Source organism: Podarcis cretensis, assembly GCF_951804945.1.
Source record: "Podarcis cretensis genome assembly, chromosome: 18".
NCBI classification, from domain to species: Eukaryota; Metazoa; Chordata; class Lepidosauria; order Squamata; family Lacertidae; genus Podarcis; species Podarcis cretensis.
Genome location: NC_137188.1, coordinates 9,033,344 through 9,055,467, shown reverse-complemented (window position 1 = coordinate 9,055,467; position 22,124 = coordinate 9,033,344). Strand labels below are relative to the sequence as shown.

Here is a 22,124-nt window from a genome sequence, read left to right as displayed (position 1 = left end):
CCGGAACACTTACTTCCAGGAACCAAGGCGTTTGAGAACCAAGGTACCACTGTATATTTGTTTTGGGCTGTAAAACTGTTGCCACACCCTGTTTTGGAGCGAATCAGACCAGGTTGGGGTTTGGGGTGGTAGCTATGAGGCTTGAGTTTCAATCTTGGTCGGGTGATGCAAAACAACCACAACAGTTTGGCACATGTTAGGAGAGGGTTCCAAGGCTGCATTTTGTCTCCCTGCTTATTTAACTTATATGCAGAATTCATCATGTGAAAGGCTGGGCTGGATGAATCCCTAGCCGGAATTAAGATTGCCGGAAGAAATATCAACAACCTCAGATATGCAGATGACACAACCTTGATGGCAGAAAGTGAGGAGGAATTAAAGAACCTTTTATTGAGGGTGAAAGAGGAGAGTGCAAAATATGGTCTGAAGCTCAACATCAAAAAAACGAAGATCATGGCTACTGGTCCCATCACCTCCTGGCAAATAGAAGGGGAAGAAATGGAGGCAGAGAGAGATTTTAGTTTCTTGGGCTCCATGATCACTGCAGATGGTGACAGCAGCCACGAAATTAAAAGACGCCTGCTTCTTGGGAGAAAAGCAATGACAAACCTGGACAGCATCTTAAAAAGTAGAGACAAAGGTCCGTATAGTTAAAGCTATGATTTTCCCAGTAGTAATGTATGGAAGTGAGAGCTGGACCATAAAGAAGGCTGATCGCCGAAGAATTGATGCTTTTGAATTATGGTGCTGGAGGAGACTCTTGAGAGTCCCATGGACTGCAAGAAGATCAAACCTCTCCATTCTGAAGGAAATCAGCCCTGAGTGCTCCCTGGAAGGACGGATCCTGAAGCTGAGGCTCCAAGACTTTGGCCACCTCAGGAGAAGAGAAGACTCCCTGGAAAAGACCCTGATGCTGGGAAAGATGGAGGGCGCAAGGAGAAGGGGACGACAGAGGACGAGATGGTGGGACAGTGTTCTCGAAGCTACCAGCACGAGTTTGACCAAACTGCGGGAAGACAGGAGTGCCTGGCGTGCTCTGGTCCAGGGGGTCACCAAGAGTTGGACAGGACTATGCGACTAAACAACAACAACAACAACAACAGGAGAGGGCTCCAAATTTTGGGAAGATGGAGCAAGCTCGTCTCCTCCTGCTCCTGGAAGGTAGGACTCAAACCAAGGGCTTCCAGTTACGAGAAAGGAGAAGCCGACTAAACATTTGGGGGGGGGGAACTTTCTGGTGATTTAAGAAGGGCGGTAAGAACCATTCATTAGTGGAACGATGGAGGTTTTTAACAGCATCAGAAAAAGATCAGGAAATCCAGAACTGCAAAATTCAGGTTTGTGTTCAGAGAAGTATCCCTCAGTGAAGCTTCAATGGATGATAAACTGGTTCTGTCTAGACGTTCATCTTTCTCTCTCTTTCCAACGCCTTGTGGAAAGGCTACTGTATTCCTTATCTTCACCCCCCCACACACACACCAAACCACACTTGATAATTTGAAATAGCAAAATCAGCTTTGTTTGTTACTTAACCGCAGGCTGTTTGTATACAGCCTGCTCCTGTAACATTTAAAAATTCAAATGCCGTTCCTTTGAAAACAAAACTGAGGCAGAGACCTTTTCTGTAGGCCCCACCTGTTGGTATTAAATGCAATTATAATTGCAAGCTGGCTTCCAGACAACGGAGGACGTGTTCGCAATGCATGTTGCAATGAATGCAAAGGAACAAACCACAAACAACATTTCATACGGAGACTGCAACAGAAAATCGGGATAACTTGGCTCTGCAGCATCTCACGAGGAACTCGGGAGAATAGTTGCTATTAAGGCTTGGGGAAAGAATCACGGAATCACAGAATTATAGAATTGAAAGGGACCCTGACAATCATTTAATGCAACCCCCTGCAATGCCGGAATATGCAGCTGTCCCACACGGAGATCGTGTTGTTTCAGGTTATCATCCTCGAGGTGGTAAAAGTTTCTGTTTATCATCAGTGGGGTGGTAAAAAGGATGATTGGCAGCTGCATTCACTTCCGCTCCCAGAAGACTCCTGAATATCTCTTCACTCCCCACACCAAAAATAAAAAATTCAGCACACACAGTCGTACCTTGGCTCTTGAATGCCTTGTTAGTAAAGGTAAAGGGACCCTTGACCGTTAAGTCCAGTTGCGGACGACTCTGGGGTTGCGGCACTCATCTCGCTTTATCGGCCAAGGGAGCCGGCGTACAGCTTCCAGGTCATGTGGCCAGCAGGACTAAGCCGCTTCTGGCGAACCAGAGCAGCGCACGGAAATGCCGTTTACCTTCCCGCTAGAGCGGTACCTATTTATTTACTTGCACTTTGACGTGCTTTCGAACTGCTAGGTGGGCAGGAGCAGGGACCGAGCAACAGGAGTGCCACCCGCGTCCCTGAATGCCTTGTTACTCGTACGTTTTGGCTCCCGAACACCGAAAGTGTTCCAGTTTGTGAACGTTTTTGGGAGGCAGAACTTCCTGCAGCCCATCGGAAGCCGAACCTTGATTTCGAACATTTTCAGAAGTTAAACGGACTTCTGGGAACGGATTACGTTCGCGAACCAAGGTACGGCTGTAGTTTGCTTTCCTGAGCTGCAAACGACAGACAATTTGCAGAGATGGACTCAATATCATGATACAGACCTCAAACCAGTTTTGGACGATATCTTTTTCTGGGAAAAGAGGTGCCAGAACTCACCGTGATCGCTTCCCTTGTTCTTTGAGAATGGCAACAGTGCCCACCTGAGAGGTGCTGGAACTGTGTTCCGGTGAGATCTGGCTGAAAAAAAGCGCTGGATATATCAATATCCAGCCCTAATGGGTGGAGTGGATACTTCTGCTTTGTTTTGTCAGCAGGTACATTTGGATCCATCCCTCTGGAGACAGCCATACAAAGGAGGTTGGCCGTACATTCACAGGGAAACCAAAATGCTTGTTTACAAAGCTATTGCACCACCAAACTTACTGCATGCTTGTGAAACATGGACCAGTCATAAACGCCATCTCCAACTCCTCGAAAGATTCCATCAACGGTGTCTCCAAAAATATTTACACATCACTTGGGAAGACACCAGTGTGGAAGCGATGATTCTTCAACATCAACTTCATTGGACTGGTCATGTGGTGCGGATGCCTGATTATTGTCTTCCAAAGCAACTACTCTATTCTGAACTTAAAAATGGAAAGCGCAGTGGTGGTGGCCAACCAAAGAGGCTTAAAGACTCTCTCAAGGCAAATCTTTAAAAAATGTAGTACAGTGGTGCCTCGCAAGACGAAAAGAATCCGTTCCGCGAGTCTCTTCGTCTAGCGGTTTTTTCGTCTTGCGAAGCAAGCCCATTAGCAGATTAGCGGACTAGCGCTATTAGCGGTTTAGCGGCTTTTAGCGGCTTATCGGCTTAGTGGATAAGCGGCTTAGAAAAGGGGGGGGGGGAACCCGCAGGAACTCGCAAGACATTTTCGTCTTGCGAAGCAAGCCCATAGGAAATTCGTTTTGCGAAGCGCCTCCAAAACGGAAAACTCTTTTGTCTAGCGAGTTTTCCGTCTTGCGAGGCGTTCGTCTTGCGGGGCCCCACTGTACAGTGGTACCTTTGGTTGCGAACGGGATCTGTTCTGGAGGCCCGTTCGCAACATGAGCAGAACACAACCCACGTCTGCGTGTGTGCGGGTCACAATTCGCCGCTTCTGCGTACGCACGTGACGTCATTTTGAGTGTCTGCGAAACCCAGAAGTAACCCATTCTGGTACTTCCGGGTCGCCACGGGACACAACCTGAAAACGCTCAACCTGAAGCAAACATAACATGAGGTATGACTGTATAAACACCGACAACTGGGGAACACTGGCCTGCGAGCGCTCCAATGGGAGAACAGCCTTTTCCAAAGGTGTCCTGGGCTTTGAAGACACTCGAACTCAGGACGCAAGGGAGAAACGCGCTAAGAGGAAGGCACACTTGGCAAACCCTCACCGGGATCAACTCCCACCTGGAAACCCATGTCCCCACTGTGGAAGGGCGTGTGGATCCAGAATTGGCCTCCACAGTCACTTACGGACTCATTGTTAAAACCGTGTTTATGGGAGACAATCTTACTTGGCTACAAGGGATCGCTGAAGAAGAAGAAAGAAGTAGAAGCATGTAAGGCAATGGTAGCCTGTTTGGCTTCCATTCAGAGGGAACACCCAGCCCAGCGACAAAATGCAAAAATGCAGAACAGTCCGTGAGGCTCCTCTTAAGCTGCGTCGTTCTTTGGGAATTACACCCACAGGAAAGCAAAGCTTTTCTCGTCACAACCTCCTGACATTTTCCCTGTGGTTGTGATTCAGCTAGCAAGGGTGAGTGGGTGGGTGGGTGGCAGGGCCACGAAAGCTCAGCGAAGGTTGATCTCCATGAATGGGGGAGGGATCAAGTTTCCAGCATGTCTCCCTTTGAGTTGGATTTCCGAGCCTTGAGTCATCGCATCTGGCCTCGCTCCAAATTTCCAGCGTTATTTTGGAACACGACAGAGAGCATCGCTTGACGCAAGGCCATGGGCGTACAGAACTTGCTTCCCTTTCTCCCCGCTTGCCATCAAAACACCCTCCGACGTTTCTCCGATGAAAATAAGGACATCCTATTCCATCCCCTCCAACAGTTCTCCGATAAAAGCAGAGACATTCCTGCCAACACTTCTCTGATGAAAATAGGGACATCCTATTCCACATGCAAGGTTAAACCACAGAGCCTAGGACTTGCCGATCAGAAGGTCAGCAGTTCAAATCCCCGTGACGGGATGAGTTCCTGTTGCTCGGTCCCGGCTCCTGCCAACCTAGCAATTTGAAAGCACATCAAAGCGCAAGTAGATAAATAGGTACCGCTCCAGCGGGAAGGTAAACGGCATTTCCGTGCGCTGCTCTGGTTTGCCAGAAGCAGCTTAGTCCTGCTGGCCACATGACCCGGAAACTGTACGCTGGCTCCCTCGGCCAATAAAGCAAGATGTGCGCCGCAACCCCAGAGTCAGTCACGACTGCACCTAATGGTCAGGGGTCCCTTTACCTTTATTCCACATGCTCCCAGAAATTCTCCGATGCAAATAAGGACGTCCTAAGGAAAAGCGGGACATTCAAAGATAAAATCAGAAACCGGGGCAGCAGCTAGACTAGGGACTGGGAGCGGCCGCCAAGACCATATAACACTGGTCCTGAAAGACTTCCATTGGCTCCCAGTATGTTTCCAAGCACAATTCAAAGTGTTGGTGCTGACCTTCAAAGCCCTAAACGGCCTCGGTCCTGTATCCCTGAAGGAGCATCTCCACCCCCATCGTCCATCCCGGACATGGAGGTCCAGCTCCGAGGGCCTTCTGGCAGTTCCCTCCCTGCGAGAAGTGAGGCTACAGGGAACCAGGCAGAGGGCCTTCTCGGTGGTGGCTCCCTCCCTGCAGAATGCCCTCCCATCAGATGCCAAGGAAATAAACCACTATCTGTCTTTTAGAAGACATCTGAAGGCAGCCCTGTTGAGGGAAGTTTTTAATGTTTGACGTTTTATCGTGTTTTTAATATTCTGTTGGGAGCCACCCACAGTGGCTGGGGAAACCCAGGCAGATGAGCAGGGTAAATAAATATTATTATTATCTGTAAATCTGGGACTGCCCCTGGAAAATATGGACATTTGGAAGGTCTGAAATATTTGGCACTTTGCAGCACTTTGACAGCCCATCTCTCACTTTGGGGCTGTCCACGTTCCCGATTTTTCTGGCTCCAATATCATAGAACTGTAGAGTTGAAAGGGACCTCAAGAGTCATCTAGTCTAACCTGCTTCTATGCAGGAATCTCTTGCCCAGAGCGGGACTCGAACCCAGGACCCTGATATAAATGTTTGTGCATTTGTGCTTGCGTACCTACCCTTGCCAAGGCTCCATTCTGATGAGCCTTCATTGATACCCATCCTTGAGGACGATATTGGGTCACACCAGGACGTTTTGACTCAGAGAAGGCAACCCAACCTGCTTGAGGTTCGGCTACCCTGATCGGCCTATGAGATACCAATGTGTGATGCACAATGAGTTAGGGAACAGCCCATTCAATTGCCAAAGGTATGTGCCTGTTTGGCATACATTTAACTCCATTAATTGCAGACAATAATCTTTGCTTTTCACGAGCACCCTATAATTCCATTTCTCAATCACCTGCTTGCTAAAGTTCCATTGCACATATCTAATGAATCAGGCTGAAGGAGAGAAATTGGAGAGAATCTCTCACCGGGAGAATCTGCGACCAGAAAGAAGAAGAACACCAAGAAGACCAGAAGAAATTCAAATACTATTTGAATAAATATTGTAATATTAAAGATATGTACAGTGGTACCTTGGGTTAAGTACTTAATTCGTTCCAGAGGCCCGTACTTAACCTGAAACCAGTGGCGTAGCGTGGGGGGTTCAGGGGGGGCCGGCCGCACCAGGTGCAACACCTGGGGGTTAGGGTTAGGGGGCGCAAATCCACGGGTTAGGGGGTGCAAATTACTTGCCTTGCCCCGGGTGCTGACAACCCACGCTACGCCACTGCCTGAAACTGTTCTTAACCTGAAGCACCACTTTAGCTAATGGGGCCTCCTGCTGCTGCCGCGCCGCCGGAGCACAATTTCTGTTCTCATCCTGAAGCAAAGTTCTTAACCTGAAGCACTATTTCTGGGTTAGCGGAGTGTGTAACCTGAAGCGTATGTAACCTGAAGTGTATGTAACCCGAGGTACCACTGTAATCACTTGAAAGAATCAATTAGGCCTAGGATTTAAATTGGGATTAAATATATAAATAAGAAAATGTATGAAAAGAAAAGTTAGGAAATATGATGATGACTGTGATATAGTTTATGAAATAATGATCTAGGAAACTGCTATATATAATTACTAAGAAATTCAGATGGAAGAGGTTTGAGGAAGTCAAATAATATGTTTATGAAGATGGATCTTCATTAATTAATTGTTAGTCAAGTGATGATTTGTTGTATTGTATGTTTTATATTCTTTCTTCTTCTTTTTTCTGTTTCATTCTTTTCCCTTTATTATTGTAAACTTTTTCTTCTTTGTTATCTTTATGTATGGAAAATAATAAATATTTTTTTTTTAAAAAAGAAATTGTATGCAGTTCACGTTTAAAGGGGAACCGACTTCTCTTGCATCCAAAAAATGCACAAACCGAAAAAATAGGCGGCCTTTGAAATCTTCACTTCTCCAAATTACTGCAAATCACTCCTCCGTACGAATGCCAAATTCAGAAATACAGTGGAAGGTTGCTCAGATTTGCAATCAAGCCGGTCGCTGTGTCCTTCATTTCAGCAATTTCAGGAGTTCAGGGATATTTCTTTTAAAACAAATTAGCAAGTTGCATGTCCTTGTTTCTCAATTTGATCCTTCCGGCAAGGTTTGGGTTTTTTTGCACGTTTCGCGGTATTTTATGCATTATGACTTGACGTTATCTTTATCGATCATAGTTTAGTGATTCTTCATTGTAATCGTTGTGTAAACTGTTCAGTTATTATCTGCTGGTTCAGTTTTATTGTTTACTATCACATTCTAACGGATTATTGCTTATTGCTTTCGTTGATCTAGGTTTTTCATTTTAAAGTTATGTTTTGATCGTGACTTTTCTCGTATTGGACCAAGTTGTTATTAGGTTGTGATCTTTGCTGTTCCTTCCAACTTGCCAACCGCCTTGTATATCGTAACCCAGAAAAGGCGGGTACTCAGATTTAAAGCGAAATGAAATTGGTGAACCTCACAGACAGGGCTCATCTTGTGAGTACCAGAAGCGGGGTCGATTTTTCTTTTGCAAACATAAAAAACCCTGAAGCCTTTCTGTTAGGGATTGTAGAAAAAGACCTGCCAAGGAAATTGAAAAACATTTTCATGTATGCGACAACGGCGGCAAGAGTCTTAATAGCACAGGGATGGAAGAACTGAGAAATCCCGACCAAAGAACTGTGGCAAGAGAAACTGATGGACTATGCGGAATTGGTGAAACTGACATATAAGCTACGTGATAAGGACAAGAAACTGTGATTTTAAGGAAGAATGGGAACCCTTTACAAAGTACCTAAAGAAACAAGAAAATGAACTGGACTCCTTGGCAGGTTTTGAATAAGCACTCACAAACTTTTATTGATAATGTTGTTTAGTCGTTTAGTCGTGTCCGACTCTTTGTGACCCCCTGGACCAGAGCACGCCAGGCACTCCTGTCTTCCACTGCCTCCCACAGTTTGGTCAAACTCATGCTGGTAGCTTCGAGAACAGTGTCCCACCATCTCGTCCTCTGTTGTCCCCTTCTCCTTATGCCCTCCATCTTTCCCAACCTCAGGGTCTTTTCCAGTGAGTCTTCTCTTCTCACGAGGTGGCCAAAGTCTTGGAGCCTCAGCTTCAGGATCTTTCCTTCCAGTGAGCACTCAGGGCTGATTTCCTTCCGAATGGAGAGGTTTGATCTTCTTGCAGTCCATGGGACTCTCAAGAGTTTCCTCCAGCACCATAATTCAAAAGCATCCATTCTTTGGCGATTTGCCTTCTTGATGGTCCAGCTCTCACTTCCATACATCACTACTGGGAAAACCATAGCTTCAACTATACGGACAATTCAAAAGCATCCATTCTTCGGCAATCAGCCTTCTTTGTGGTCCAGCTCTCACTTATTGATAATAGCTAGTCAGATAAATTAAGGATCTATACAATTTCGTAACATGCAGAGAATAACCTTTGTTGATAAAGCAGAGAGAGGAGCTGAAGGAAGTCCAGGTGGGGAGGGGTGGGTGGGTAACGTTATGGGGAGTGGGGAGGAGGAAAAACAGGGGGGGGGGAATTAAGGAGGATATAATTTTTGATAAAATATTTTCTTGAAATTCCTAATACAGTGGTACCTCGGGTTACATACGCTTCAGGTTACATACGCTTCAGGTTACAGACTCTGCTAACTCAGAAATAGTGCTTCAGGATAAGAACTTTGCTTCAGGATGAGAACAGAAATTGTGCTCCGGCGGCGCGGCAGCAGCAGGAGGCCCGATTAGCTAAAGTGGTGCTTCAGGTTAAGAACAGTTTCAGGTTAAGAACAGACCTCCGGAGCGAATTAAGTACTTAACCAGAGGTACCACTGTGTGTATAGATGATAGATAGATAGATAGATAGATAGATAGATAGATAGATAGATATAGATAGATAGATAGATAGATAGATAGATAGATAGATATAGATAGATAGATAGATGACAGATAGATAGATGATAGATATAGATAGATGATAGATAGATATACATATAGATATAGAAAAGATTATTCTTTTGCAAACATGTTCGGCTGGGAAACCTGCCCTGAACCTTTGCCGTTTGCATGGAAACAGATCTGTGTGCTAGAAACTGTTTGCAGCAAAGATGTAGGCCTGGCCCTCGCTTCCCTTCAGCTTTCCTTTGTCACCGAGAAAAGGAGAGCAAGTCATGGGGCAGCCAGCCAGATTCCCTCTTTGCTCCCTCGCCACTATAAATTCCAGCCTCGTCCGCAGGGCCTGCGAGTGGCAAAGGCTGCCTGCACTCGCTGTCTGGGAAGGAGGAGAGGTTTGCAAACCTAAAGGACGGGGAGTCAGGAGAGAAATTCTGCCCCTAAATCCATCTCCTTCAACATCCTTTCCCCAGTTGGGGTCGTTTAGATCGGGGACCTCTCCCATGCCCAGGGTGGGGCCAGGAGCAAAAAGTGCTTCTGTAGAAGGTTGCCTTAGAATCATAGAATCATAGAGTTGGAAGAGACCACAAGGGCCACCGAGTCCAACTCTCTGCCAAGCAGGAAACACCATCAGAGCACTCCTGACATATGGTTGTCAAGCCTCTGCTTAAAGACCTCCAAAGAAGGAGACTCCACCACACTCCTTGGCAGCAAATTCCACTGTCGAACAGCTCTTACTGTCAGGAAGTTCTTCCTAATGTTTAGGTGGAATCTTCTTTCTTGTAGTTTGGAGCCATTGCTCCGTGTCCGCTTCTCTGGAGCAGCAGAAAACAACCTTTCTCCCTCCTCTATGTGACATCCTTTTATATATTTGAACATGGCTATCATATCACCCCTTAACCTCCTCTTCTCCAGGCTAAACATGCCCAGCTCCCTTAGCCGTTCCTCATAAGGCATCGTTTCCAGGCCTTTGACCATTTTGGTTGCCCTCCTCTGGACACGTTCCAGTTTGTCAGTGTCCTTCTTGAACTGTGGTGCCCAGAACTGGACACAGTACTCCAGGTGAGGTCTGACCAGAGCAGAATACAGTGGCACTATTACTTCCCTTGATCTAGATGCTATACTCCTATTGATGCAGCCCAGAATTGCATTGGCTTTTTTAGCTGCCGCGTCACACTGTTGGCTCATGTCAAGTTTGTGGTCAACCAAGACTCCTAGATCCTTTTCACATGTACTGCTCTCAAGCCAGGTGTCACCCATCTTGTAATTGTGCCTCTCATTTTTTTTGTCCAAGTGCAATACTTTACATTTCTCCCTGTTAAAGTTCATCTTGTTTGTTTTGGCCAATTCTCTAATCTGTCAAGGTCGTTTTGAAGTGTGATCCTGTCCTCTGGGGTGTTAGCCACCCCTCCCAGTTTGGTGTCATCTGCAAATTTGATCAGGATGCCCTTGAGTCCATCATCCAAGTCGTTGATAAAGATGTTGAATAAGACTGGGCCCAAGACAGAACCCTGTGGCACCCCACTAGTCACTCTTCTATCATTGGTGGGCAAAAGATTTTGGATAAAATATTCAGTTAGAATCCTGGGAAAGGTTAGGTAAAGGGACACCTGACCATTAGGTCCAGTCGTGAGAGCCAGTGTGGTGTAGTGGTTAAGAGCGGTAGTCTTGTAATCAGGGGAAACCGGGTTCGCGTCTCTGCTCCTCCACCTGCAGCTGCTGGGTGACCTTGGGCCAGTCACACTTCTCTGAAGTCTCTCAGCCCCACTCACCTCACAGAGTGTTTGTTGTGGGGGAGGAAGGGAAAGGAGAATGTTAGCTGCTTTGAGACTCCTTCGGGTAGTGATAAAGTGGGATATCAAATCCAAACTCTTCTTCTTCTTCGTGACTGACTCTGGGGTTGCAGTGCTCATCTCGCTTTACTGGCCGAGGGAGCCGGCGTACAGCTTCTGGGTCATGTGGCCAGCATGACTAAGCCACTTCTGGCAAACCAGAGCAGTGCACGGAAACACCGTTTACCTTCCTGTCAGAGCGGTGCCTATTTATCTACATGCACTTTGACGTGCTTTCGAACTGCTAGGTTGGCAGGAGCTGGGACCAAGCAACGGGAGCTCACCCCGTCATTGCGGGGATTCGAACCACCGACCTTCTGATCGGCAAGTCCTAGGCTCTGTGGTTTAACCCACAGCACCACCTGCATCCCTTGGGAAAAGTTAGAATCCTATCCATTCTGAAAGGAAATCAGCCCTGAGTGCTCACTGGAAGGACAGATCCTGAAGCTGAGGCTCCAAGACTTTGGCCACCTCATGAGAAGAGAAGACTCCCTGGAAAAGACCCTGATGCTGGGAAAGATGGAGGGCACAAGGAGGAGGGGACGACAGAGGACGAGATGGTGGGACAGTGTTCTCAAGCGACCACATGAGTTTGACCAAACTGCGGGAGGCAGTGGAAGACAGGAGTGCCTGGCGTGCTCTGGTCCAGGGGGTCATGAAGAGGTGGACATGACTAAATGACTCAACAACAATTGGTATCTAAAGCCATTGGCTCATGTTTCCATGCAGCCAGTCCATGCAGAATGCAGGCACCCTATATATAGGTAAAGGTAAAGGGACCCCTGACCCTTAGGTCCAGTCGTGGCCGACTCTGGGGTTGCGGCGCTCATCTCGCTTTACTGGCCGAGGGAGCCAGCATACAGCTTCTGGGTCATGTGGCCAGCAGGACTAAGCCACTTCTGGCGAACCAGAGCAGCGCATGGAAACGCCGTTTACCTTCCCGCCAGAGCGGTACCTATTTATCTACTTGCACTTTGACGGGCTTTCAAACTGCTAGGTTGGCAGGAGCAGGGACCGAGCAACGGGAGCTCACCCCGTCGCAGGGATTCGAACCGCCAACCTTCTGATCAGCAGGTCCTAGGCTCTGTGGTTTAACCCACAGCACCACTCGCATCCTCTATATATAGAAAGGAGCAAACCAGTGATATTTTAGGGAGCAGGCTAGCAGGCGGGGCTCATGACTTACATCATAGGAGCCTACACAACACCAAACACTGTTGCTGTGTGTAGGTTTTGGTTCATTTGTTTTTTATCTTATATTTTGGAAATGTGGTTTTTTTCCTTTAATTTTTTTGGGGGTCCCCAAGAGAGTGGGGCCCTAAGTTATAGCTTGTTTATCTTAAACGTAAATCCGGCACTGGGCAGAGAGCACAGTCATCAGGATTAGTTCCTCCTTGAATATCTCTGATTCAGCAGCAAGCCCAAGAGGCTCTGATCTCTTCCCACCCCAAAAAACCCACACATACACAACCAGCTCCACGATAATCTCTCCAAAACTGGCGGATCTACTTACTCATTCCATGCAACAGCTAATCCCGCACTTTCCTCATCTTGGTTTCAACAATACCACACACACGCTGTATTGTTTAAGGTTCCGAAGGGAAGCACCTAAATTTCTTAATCGATAAATCAACAACAACAATTCTCTATCAACAGCACTCCCCACTGAGCAGTTAGAATGTTTCTGCACACTCCACGCTTTCGCAAAAGCTTAAGTGATTAGCTAGGGAAAGGGTGCAACTCACAGCTAACTACATGTAGACTCCACCCAGATTTAGGCTTGTTTTGATACCGGCATGTGTCAAATATTTCCTATAATCTGCTTCCACTTCTCGGCAAAGGCTACTCACTACAAGACTGAGCTATGAATCACGGAAGTTCCTGGTGTGCATCTTCGCTCAAAGCAAGCCAGATTTTTTTCTCACCTTTAGTGAAAACCTGGACAAAGTTGCTGTCATGTTTTTGTTGTTGTCAAAGTTGTTGAGGTTTTTTTTTTGTTTTTTTTTTGAGGAACATCTCTTCCCCCCACCCCCCAAAATGTTTTTGGGTTTTTCTATGATTTTAAGGTCCGTATAGTAAAAGCTATGGTTTTCCATGAGTGATGTATGGAAGTGGGAGCTGGACCATAAAGAAGGGTGATCACCGAAGAATGGATGCTTTTGAATTATGGTGCTGGAGGAGACTCTTGAGGGTCCCATGGACTGCAAGAAGATCAAACCTCTCCATTCTGAAGGAAATCAGCCCTGAGTGCTCTCTGGAATGACAGATCCTGAAGCTGAGACTCCAATACTTTGGCCACCTCATGAGAAGAGAAGACTCCCTGGAAGAGACCCTGATGCTGGGAAAGATGGAGGGCACAAGGAGGAGGGGACAACAGAGGACGAGATGGTGGGACAGTGTTCTCGAAGCTACAAAAATGAGTTTGACCAAACTGCGGGAGGCAGTGGAAGACAGGAGGGCCTGGCGTGCTCTGGTCCAGGGGGTCACGAAGAGTTGGACATGACTAAATGACTAAACAACAACAACAAAAGCAAGTGAACACCGGTAATTAAAAACAAAAGAGCAAAACCTACATGTGTACCTAACTCTATACTTTAGAAAGTTGTTTGCTCGCGGTGCATTTTGGGTAATGATATCAAGATTTGCACAATGGTGCCCGAGGGTGATCAGCAGGATTCCGCCAATGGTGCCATTTTGAATCAAGATGGCGGGCAGGACCTGTCAAAAGCCTGCTTATTCTAACCACTGAACAACGCTGCCTACGAGACCGCTGGGACCACGTGCGCAGAGAGAGCTACATTTTACCCGCAAGTAAATGGTTCAAAACTGAGACTCCCTGCAAGGTAATAATAATAATAATAATAATAATAATCTAGATAATGATGTACCAAAAAAGTTGGTTCTCTCTCTCTCTCTCTCTCTCTCTCTCTCTCTCTCTCTCTCTCACACACACACACACACACACACACACAAACATTGTATGCCGAAAGAAGGAGAGGTTTAAAACAAATGGCTTTTGAGAACAATGGAGTAAACGGAACTGGCAAGATTAACAGCAAACAATAGAGACCAAGATTTTCCCCAAAATAATAATTGAGGACTGGAGACCTGTCACTGAGTATTTAAAGAACTACTATAGGGATGCGAAAATGTGAGCAGGACTTGAAATATGAGCAACGGAGTTATCTGTTAAGATAAATAGCTTAAAATATACATGAGAAAGGTGAATATGGAAAGGAGGTTGGGAAGTCAATGGAAAAAGTCATTTATTTATGTTAACATTTGTGAAATTTTTCTCTTTTTTGTGTGTGAAAACGCCAATAAATAACATTTGAAATAGTAGCAGTAAAGGTAAAGGGACCCCTGACCATTAGGTCCAGTCGTGGCCAACTCTGGGGTTGTGGCGCTCATCTTGCTTTACTGGCCGAGGGAGCCGGTGTACAGCTTCCGGGTCATGTGGCCAGCAGGACTAAGCCGCTTCTGGCGAACCAGAGCAGCACACGGAAACGCCGTTTACCTTCCCGCCAGAGCGGTACCTATTTATCTACTTGCACTTTGACGTGCTTTCAAACTGCTAGGTTGGCAGGAGCAGGGACCGAGCAACGGGAGCTCACCCCGTCGCGGGGATTCGAACCGCCGACCTTCTGATCAGCAAGCCCTAGGCTCTGTGGTTTAACCCACAGCGCCACCCGCGTCCCATATAGTAGTTAGTAGTAGTAGCAGTAGCAATAATAATAATAATAATAATAATAATAATAATAATAATAATAATAATAAAAAAACAGGAATGGGACGTCGAGGGCCGCATTCCGCTTTGGGATAACTTTCTAGGGGCCGCACCAATTCGGCTGACAAATACATTCTCCTTCTCTCTCTCTCTCTCTCTCTCTCTCTGTTTCTCACACACACACATATAAACACACACACACACCTGCTGCTCAAATCTCTCCATCTTTCACCCAGGTAACCCAAGAGCACCACTGCAATCGAAGGACAACCTCCACGCAGGTGAAGCCTCGGCCTTCGCGAGGGCCGCATGCCTGGCTCCCTGGCCCTCAGGCAGGTAGGACCTGCTCCGAAACGGAGCAAGCCGAGCAACCCACTCCCGCAGAGACCACCCCAAAGCTCTGACCTTGCACAAAAGCCGCTTTTGAGGTCCAAAGCGGCTCCCTCTGACAACGCTGTTGCAGCTTCCAGCCTCTGCTCAGGGCAGGAAAAGCAACAAATGAGATTAAGCTGATGTTTCCCTTTAAGGATCCCTTTTTATCAGATTAACTCGGCTGCCTCCACCCACGGTTTGCATTCTCTCTCTCCTTTAATTTGGTGCAAGGCCACAGATCTTTGCAGCTGCCAGTTCCTTACCTCAAAGGTTGCTCGAGGAGAGGAGACCGTAATGTTCCGAAACTCGCACTCGCACCCTGCAGATGTTTCCTGCCCGGCAGCCCACGTGCAAACCAGAGCTGCTTCTGCAGGAAGGCAGCTCAAATCAACCCCTCGCTTTTGCCCATGTTGCCTAGTGTGCGCAGCACTGGCTGGCAGCAGCTGTTTTGGGGGCACGGAAGGGTTATTCCCGCAATCTGCCGACTTATTCGGCACCCTCTTGCATTTCTCTGGTGTCCTGTTCCAGGCTTCCTCAACCTCGGCCCTCCAGGTGTTTTTGGCCTACAAATCCCATCATCCTTAGCTAGCAGGACCAGTGGTCAGGGATGATGGGAATTGCAGTCTCAAAACATCTGGAGGGCTGAGGTTGAGGAAGCCTGTCCTATTTCATCATCAGCATCATCAGCATCATTGTTTTTAATGCAGTGGTACCTCGGGTTAAGTACTTAATTCATTCTGGAGGTCCGTTCTTAACCTGAAACTGTTCTTAACCTGAAGCACCACTTTAGCTAATGGGGCCTCCTACTGCCGCCGTGCCGCCAGAGCACGATTTCTGTTCTCATCCTGAAGCAAAGTTCTTAACCTGAAGCACTATTTCTGGGTTAGCAGAGTCTGTAACCTGAAGTGTATGTAACCTGAAGCGTATGTAACCTGAACCGTATGTAACCTGAGGTACCACTGTATTCTGTTGAGAGCTGTCCAGAGTGGCTGGGGAACCCAACCAGATTATTCTTATTATTATTAGGGACGTGGGTGGCTCTGTGGGTTAAACCACAGAGCCTAGGACTTGCCAATCAGAAGGTCAGCGGTTCGAATCCCCACAACGGGGTGAGCTCCCATTGCTCGGTCCCTGCTCCTGCCACCTAGCAGTTCAAAAGCACGTCAAAGTGCAAGTAGATAAATAGGTACCACTCCGGCGGGATTGTAAACAGCATCTCTGTGCGCTGCTCTGGTTTGCCAGAAGCGGCTTAGTCCTGCTGGCCACATGACCTGGGAAAAACTGTCTGCAGACAAACGCTGGCTCCCTCGGCCAGTATAGCGAGATGAGCGCCGCAACCCCAGAGTCATCCATGACTGGACCTAATGGTCAGGGGTCCCTTTACCTTTACCCCTAACCATTAGGTCCAGTCGTGGCCGACTCTGGGGTTGCGGCGCTCATCTTGCTTTACTGGCCGAGGGAGCCAGCGTTTGTCTGCAGACAGTTTTTCCAGGTCATGTGGCCAGCATGACTAAGCTGCTTCTGGTGAACCAGAGCAGCACATGGAAACACTGTTTGCCTTCCCGGCAGAGCTGTACCTATTTATCTACTTGCACTTGGACGTGCTTTCGAACTGCTAGGTTGGCAAGAGCAGGGACCGAGCAACGGGAGCTCACCCCGTCATTGCGGGGATTCGAACCGCCGACCTTCTGATCGGCAAGCCCTAGGCTCTGTGGTTTAACCCACAGCCCCACCCGTGTCCCAGTGGTTAGGGGTACCTTTACCTTTTAATGTAAGAGGCAGGGAGAGACTATTTCTACTTCTCAGGCGGTGGCTGTTTGCCCCTCGGACATCCCTTCCTCTTGTGGCACCACCCGCTGCCTGCAAGAATGTTAGTGCATTCCTCCTGGGACTCCAAAACATGCCTCGGATTGTCCCGAAATATTTGCATCTTCCTCTGCTTCTTCCAGGAGGTAGGCATACAGATCGTGATGCTCCTCTGATGGCCTGCCAGCTTTCTGCAGAGGTCGCCTGGCAGGCTGGATGGAACGAGAAAAAGTGTTTCCTCTCTTGGCAGGACGGTGGGAACTTCAGGAGATTCCTGAGGCTCTGTCTCCTGCATCAAAAGCCCAGGATCCTGTTTTTTCTGGTCCCTCCAGGAAAAAAACCCCACAGGCAGGAGGGCAGGAGCTCCTCTCCCACTGTGACTCGCAAGAACTTCAGAGGTGTCTCGGGTACGGCCAGTGGTCCCATTTTGCCCAGCATCCGGTTCCCACAATGGCAGAGCCATTGGTCTCAGATGCCTGCAGACAAGACCTCCTGTTTTGCTATCACTCATTAGACAGTAAGACAATAGCTCTGCTAGATCAGACGCAAGGAAGGTCTCATAGAGCATTCTGTCCCCCACCCTGGCCAAAATCTGCAGGTGATGTTTTTTCTTGAGATGAGCACAACCCACCAATAACCTGCAGATCTCAAGCTCTCAAATTCTCGAGCCTCTGTTGGCAACATAGGCAGGATTCCAGTGGGGTTTGGCGCCATAAAACCGCTTTGCAAAATCTGCAGACTTAATGTCGATTGAATATTAGCAAGTCCTCGTTGGGTGGTTCAGACACCGGGCTGCTATCTCCATCCTGCGTAACCACAACGAAGGATAACCTATGTCCATCTGATTGCCACTCCCTGCTAACAACCAATAGATTAATGAATTTGTTGTTGTTTAGTCATTTAGTCATGTCCGACTCTTCGTGACCCCATGGACCAGAGCACGCCAGGCACTCCTGTCTTCTACTGCCTCCCGCAGTTTGGTCAGACTCATGTTTGTATTTAAAATTTATTATTTATACCTCGCCCATCTGGCTGGGTTTCCCCAGCCACTCTGGGCGGCTCCCAACAGAATATCAAAAGCACGACAGAACATCAAACATTAAAAACTTCCCTAAACAGGGCTGCCTTCAGATGTCTTCTAAAAGTCAGATAGTTGTTTATTTCCGTGGCATCTGATGGGAGGGCGTTCCACAGGGTGGGCGCCACCACCGAGAAGGCCCTCTGCCTGGTTCCCTGTAACCTCGCCTCTCGCAGGGAGGGAACCGCCAGAAGGCCCTCGGAGCTGGACCTCAGTGGGGGTGGAGACGCTCCTTTCATGAGAGAACACAAGATGTTTGCATATCTCTGGAGTGCCAAAAACAGCAAGCTGGGCAGACAGAAGAGCCCTTGCACACTTGGCAAGGAGCTTTATTGCCCAATTGTACCCAAACTCTAGTAGCCTCGAGGTTAGATTAGTGCAAACCAGTACATTAGCACAATGCAGAACTGTCTCTGAAGACAGTTCAGAAACTTCAACCAGTGTAGAATTCGGCAACCAAGTTGCTCATTGGGACAAGACAGTTTGAGCATATTGCAAGGATCCAGACACTACTGCACTGGTTGCCAGTGACCTTCTAAGTGTCCCTATTTTCCAGAGACAGTCCTGGATTTACAGAAGCCATTTGCCGCAGACTGTCTTGCCAGAGTGGTACATGCTCTAGTTATCTCTCGCTTGGACTACTGCAATGAGCTCTACGTGGGGCTACCTTTGAAGGTGACCCGGAAACTACAACTAATCCAGAATGCGGCAGCCAGACTGGGGACTGGGAGCGGCTGCTGAGACCATATAACACTGGTCTTGAAAGACCTACATTGGCTCCCAGTACGTTTCCGAGCACAATTCAAAGTGTTGGTGCTGACCTTTGAAGCCCTAAATGGCCTCGGTCCAGTATACCTGAAGGAACGTCTCCACCTCCACCGTTCTGCCCGGACACTGAGGTCCAGCTCCGAGGGCCTTCTGGCGGTTCCCTCCCTGCGAGAAGTGAGGTTACAGGGAACCAGGCAGAGGGCCTTCTCGGTAGTGGCACCCACCCTGTGGAACGTCCTCCCACAAGATGTCAAAGAGAAAAATAACTACCAAACTTTTAGAAGACATCTGAAGGCAGCCCTGTTTAGGGAAGCTTTTAAAGTTTGATGAATTACAGTATTTTAATATTTTTTTGGAAGCCGCCCAGAGTGGCTGGGGAAGCCCAGCCAGATGGGCGGGGTATAAATAATAAATTATTATTATTATTATTATTATTATTATTATTATTATTATTATTATCATTATACCTTGGTTTTTGAAAAACTTGATTAAGAATGCTGCAAACCTGGAAGCAGGTGTTTTGGTTTGTGAGCTTTGCCTTGGAATAAGAACATGTTTCGCTTCCTGTTGAGTGTGTTCCATTTGTAAACTGAGTCCCCCGCTGCTATGGGAAAGCATGCCTTGGTTTAAGAACGCTTTGGTTTAAGAACGGATTTCTGGAACGGATTAAGTTCATAAACCAAGGTACCACTGTACCTGAAGGAGTGTCTCCACCCCCATCTTCCAGCCCGGACACTGAGGTCCAGCTCCGAGGGCCTTCTGGTGGCTCCCTCCCTGCGAGAAGCGAGGTTACAGGGAACCAGGCAGAGGGCCTTCTCGGTGGTGGCACCCGCCCTGTGGAACGCCCTCCTACCAGATGTCAAAGCGAACAACAACTACCAGACTTTTAGAAGACATCTGAAGGCAGCCAGCAGAGAGCACTTCACTGGCTAGCGATTATCTTCTGGGCCCAATTCAAAGTACTGCTTTTGACCTATAAAAGATGCACATTCAGACCCTCCAACTGTCTCTATTTTCCAGGGACGGTCCCGGTTTCTGACTTGATCCCAGAATGCCCCACTTTCTCTTAGGACACCCCTCTTTCCATCTGAGACACGCTGGAGGGTATGGAATAGGACATCTCCGTTTTCATCAGAGAAATGTTGGAGGGGACGGAAATGCAAACCACATTTGCACATCTAAAGAGGAACCAAAAGCATTCTCTTTAAAAGAGAGGGGGGGAAAGATGGGGATCTATTTTCTAACCCTGCTGCCCAAGCAGCAAACTCAGAAACGCAGCCGCTGCTCTTTTGACTTTCCCGTTTTAAAAATAAACGCGGCCCGGCTTGTCTCGTGAACAAGGCCGTGCGTCGCCTGTGCAATGCTGTCGCACGCCAGAGTCGAAGGTGTCCTCGGAAGTGCATGACAAGGCTTTTCCTCCGTCCCCCCAATCTATTTTTGCCACACAATCCGCTTTGCACTTTAAGTCCCCAAGGCTCTCTCTCTCTCTCTCTCTGTGCGAACGGGGATAAAGAGCTCTGAGGGATTTCAGATGCTGTGCAAGAATAGCTGCAGCTTAATCCTACCCAGGGCAGACGGACAACGTTTCCAAGGAGAAGGAAACTTCGCTGGCGACAAAAGGGTGGAATAGGAAGCCGTCGGAACCAGCATCTACACCTGCATCTCAGGGAACCTCTACCTATGGAAGACAGCGGTGGTTGCCTCCAACTAAATCCTACTCAGAGTAAATCCATTGGAAATAATGGGGGTGCCGGCCAATTTCAGTCCCTCTGTCTCATGGGTAGGCAAACTAAGGCCGGATCCGGCCCAATCAGCTTCTAAATCCAACCCACGGACGCTCTGGGAATCAGCGTGTTTTTGTTGTTGTTGTTGAGTCGTTTAGTCGTGCCCGACTCTTCGTGACCCCCTGGACCAGAGCGCGCCAGGCACTCCTGTCTTCCACTGCCCCCCGCAGCTTGGTCAAACTCATGTTGGTCGCTTCGAGAACACTGTCCAACCATCTCGTCCTCCGTCATCCCCTTCTCCTTGTGCCCTCCATCTTTCCCAACATCAGGGTCTTTTCCAGGGAGTCTTCTCTTCTCATGAGGTGGCCAAAGTCTTGGAGCCTCAGCTTCAGGATCTGTCCTTCCAGTGAGCATTCAGGGCTGATTTCCTTCAGAATGGAGAGGTTTGATCTTCTTGCAGTCCATGCGACTCTCAAGAGACTCCTCCACCACCATAATTCAAAAGCATCAATGCTTCAGCGTGTTTTTACATGAGTAGAAAGTGTCCTTTTATTTAAACTGCATCTCTGGGTTATTTGTGGGGCATAGAAATTCATTCATTTCCCCCCCAAAAAAGATAGTGTGCCCCCCCACAAGCTCTGAGAGACAGTGGACCGGCCCCCTGCTGAAAAAGTTTGCTCTATCTCATAGCTATGTTTCACCATAAGATCAAGGACCGAGTTACAACGATGCAAAAAACAAGACCTGCTTTTATAGAATCCTAGAATTGCCATCCCTTTGAAAAACAAAACGAAGGCAGAGACTTTTTTCTCTCTCGGCCCCTCCTGTCGTATATTAAACGCAATTATAATTGCAACTTGGCTTTCGGACGCCGGCAAACGTTTTTGCAACACAATAAAGGAAGAAACAACAAACAACATTTCGGACGCAGATCGCAAACGGAGAATCGGGAGCGCTTGGCTCTGCGGCGACCGGCGAGAATCTCGGGAGAATTGTTGCAATGAAGGCTTGGAAGGAGAATCGTAGAATCACAGAACGGTAGACCCTAGACATCATCTAGTCCAACCCCCCTGGAAGGCAGGAATGTGCAGCAATGCCCCAGACAGAGATCAAACCTGCAACCTTGGCATCATCAGCACCACACTCTAACCAAAGCGGTCCAGATGTCCCTTGTGGTCTGTTCCAACTCTAAAATTGGATCATCTATGAAATCTCAGTGGGTTCAAATCCCACGCTGGGCAAAAAAAAGATTCTTACAATGAAGAAACCAGAAGCCTTTCTCCTTGGTACTGGAAGACACAAGATCTACCCACCCGGGAAGAATGGCAGATGAAGGTGATGGACTACATGGAACTGGCGGAAATGACTGGCATGGAACTGGCGGAAATGACTGTTTCAAAGCTGCCTAATTTATCGTGGCTTCTTGGCCATGCGAATCCTGGGAACTGTAGCCAATAAGGGAGCTGAGAATCCTGTTAGAAATCTAATGGGGGATTCACAGTCCCTGACGGCACCATAAGTACTTTATCCCTGCTGGCAAAGGAATCGAAGAATCGTAGATTTGGATGGGACCCCCAGAGGTCCTCTATCCCAACCCCTTGAGATGCAGGAATCTCACCTAAAGCATCCATGCTAGA

The 22,124-nt window shown here is 47.8% G+C and overlaps 1 protein-coding gene across 3 annotated transcripts in view; it reads right to left on the bottom strand.

Annotated features, from left to right (window-relative positions):
- The window catches only part of CERS4 (ceramide synthase 4), a 96,800-nt gene that overhangs the window by 31,982 nt on the left and 42,694 nt on the right, over positions 1–22,124 (bottom strand). The window contains exon 1 of one of the 3 annotated variants that reach the window (XM_079960822.1): positions 15,145–15,301. The exons of the other annotated variants lie outside the window; for them this stretch is intronic. The gene's annotated coding sequence lies outside the window, so the exon portion shown is untranslated. Of the gene's footprint in view, positions 1–15,144; positions 15,302–22,124 lie in introns of those variants that run through there. 3 annotated transcript variants of the gene reach the window in all.